Raw genomic sequence first — 3,181 nt, forward strand, 5'->3', positions numbered from 1 at the left:
CTCCCCCGTGTCGCCTAGGGTTGGCAACGCGGGGGTCCAGGGTCGGGAAGAAGAGCTAGAATTGTCTTATTTGGTCTTGGTCCTACCTCGCTCCTTTCTTTCTTCAATTGCAAACACCCACATTTCACATCCAAAACAGCCTGCTTCCTGGTCAGAATGCCCAATGCTCATTTTGGTGGAAGGATTGCCTGAAGCTGCTGGACACCTACAAGTTACATTCTTCTTGTACTCCTGGCTCAGGCAAGTCAATCTTGTTTTTAAGGATAATTGGGCTGGGAATACACTGCATTCTCAATGGCCACAGCTGGCCTCCTTTGCCCCGAATCCTCACATGTCTCTACAACGGATCATCAATACTGAGGACACTTCGTCACTATTCCAGCTACCCTTTTTAGTGGAAGCCTTTGAACAATATCAGGAGATGCTTGATGTCGATGCAACAAACATGGGTGTTTGCTACCCTGACTTATGCAGAGACGAGTTGCAGCTCCTTCGGCAAATATCAAGTTTCGTACAACTAGACCAGAGAAGGTGCTCTTTGTGAGATCAAGGAGCGCATTAAGAAGATCCAAGCTTGGGACAAGGCACAAGATCCACAACATAAGCAACCAACTCCCGGCAAAAGAGAGCCGACAAGTCACTGCCCGGCAAGCGCCTCAGGCACGGACTTACCGCTGAACGCCAGCGCTCCACCTCTTTGGCCAGCTGATCGCTGATCAGTGAGGTGTCTAGCCCGCAAGTGATTAGGTGGAGGCAAGCCATACGTGTCAGCTTGCTGGGAAGGAGGATTACCTTTTCTGACACCCGTCCTAATGGCGTGTCGTGCTAATAAGAGGTAGGTGGGTAAGCGGTGCATCACCCTTGTCGGGGTTCACCCTCCACACGACACCTAGAAGTGCATTTAATGCATTTTTGTCCCAACTAGCAGAGTTAGGTATGATAGATCTGCATCAGTCTAATCACCCTGTAATGACTGTTTTGCCACTTTGGTTACTCCTTGAGCAATAAAAGGAGGGCCAAGGCAACCTTTATAGGGGTTCGAACCTTGGCACTCACATGCATAGGTATCCGTGCAGCTGCCCTCTCCTAGCAACTTGACGGGGAGTAGTGCTCTGTTGATACGTCTCTGTCGTATCTACTTTTCCAAACACTTTTGCCCTTGTTTTGGAGTCTAACTTGCATGATTTGAATGGAACTAACCCGGACTGACGCTGTTTTCAGCAGAATTGCCATGGTGTTATTTATGTGCAGAAACAAAAGTTCTCGGAATGACCTGAAACTTCACGGAGATTATTCTTGGAAATAATAATAAATACTGGCAAAAGATCAAGACCAGGGGGCCCACACCCTAGCCACGAGGGTGGGGACGCGCCTACCCCCTGGGCGCGCCCCCTACCTCGTGGTCCCCCTGGAGCTCCTTAGAACTCAACTCCAACTCTATATATTCGTGTTCGGGGAGAAAAAATCAGAGAGAAAGATTCATCACGTTTTACGATACGGAGCCGCCGCCAAGCCCTAAACTCTCTCGGGAGGGCTGATCTGGAGTCCGTCCGGGGCTCCGGAGAGGGAATCCGTCGCCATCGTCATCATCAACCATCCTCCATCACCAATTTCATGATGTTCACCGCCGTGCGTGAGTAATTCCATCATATGCTTGCTGGACGGTGATGGGTTGGATGAGATTTATTATGTAATCGAGTTAGTTTTGTTAGGGTTTGATCCCTAGTATCCACTATGTTCTGAGATTGATGTTGCTATGACTTTGCTATGCTTAATGCTTGTCACTAGGGCCCGAGTGCCATGATTTCAGATCTGAACCTATTATGTTTTCATGAATATATGAGAGTTCTTGATCCTATCTTCCAAGTCTATAGTCACCTACTATGTGTTATGATCCGGCAACCCCGAAGTGACAATAATCGGGACCACTTTCGGTGATGACCATAGTTTGAGGAGTTCATGTATTCACTATTTGTTAATGCTTTGGTCCGGTACTCTATTAAAAGGAGGCCTTAATATCCCTTAGTTTCCGCTAGGACCCCGCTGCCATGGGAGGGTAGGACAAAAGATGTCATGCAAGTTATTTTCCATAAGCACGTCTGACTATATTCGGAATACATGCCTACATTACATTGATGAATTGGAGCTAGTTCTGTGTCACCCTAGGTTATGACTGTTACATGATGAACCACATCCGGCATAATTCTCTATCACCGATCCATTGCCTACGAGCTTTTCATATATTGTTCTTCGCTTATTTACTTTTCCGTTGCTATTGTTACAATCACTACAAAATACCAAAAACATTACTTTTGCTACCGTTACCTTTTGCTACCGTTACCACTACTATCATATTACTTTGCTACTAAACACTTTGCTACAGATACTAAGTTTCCAGGTGTGGTTGAATTGACAACTCAGCTGCTAATACTTGAGAATATTCTTTGGCTCCCTTTGTGTCGAATCAATAAATTTGGGTTGAATACTCTACCCTCGAAAACTGTTGCGATCCACTATACTTGTGGGTTATCATCTGTGTACTTTCTTTTGTTGGGAAACATTGCATGGAAAAACGAAAAAAATCTACGCACACACAATGATCTATCCATGGAGATGCATAGCAACGAGGGGGAGAGTGTGTCTACGTACCCTCGTAGACTAAGCGGAAGCGTTTGACAACGCAATTGATGCAGTCGAACTTCTTCTAGCTCCGACTGATCAAGTACCGAACATACGACACCTCCGAGTTCTGCACACGTTCAGCTTGGTGACGTCCCTCACCTTCTTGATCCAGCAAGACGTCGAGGTAGTAGATGAGTTCCGTCAACACGACAGTGTGGTGACGATGATGGTGAAGTGATCCTTGCAGGGCTTCGCCTAAGCACTACAAAGATATGACCGGGGGTGTAAACTGTGAAGGGGAGCGTCACACACGGCTAAAACTATTGTCTGATATGTGCTAGGGGCACCCCCTCATATATATATAGGTGGGAGGGGGGGGAGCAGCCAGGAGGGCGCCCCAAGTAGGCCGAATCCTACTAATTACCAGATAAGAAAGGAAAGGGGGAAGAGAGAAGGAAGGGGAGGTCAAATCCTCCCCCCTTTCCTTCCCCACTTGGCCATCTACCATGGGGGGCACGCCAGCCCCTTGTCTGCTGGTGTGCTCCCCTCTTGTGGCCCA

The sequence above is a fragment of the Triticum dicoccoides genome, chromosome 4A (assembly GCF_002162155.2).
Source record: "Triticum dicoccoides isolate Atlit2015 ecotype Zavitan chromosome 4A, WEW_v2.0, whole genome shotgun sequence".
NCBI classification, from domain to species: Eukaryota; Viridiplantae; Streptophyta; class Magnoliopsida; order Poales; family Poaceae; genus Triticum; species Triticum dicoccoides.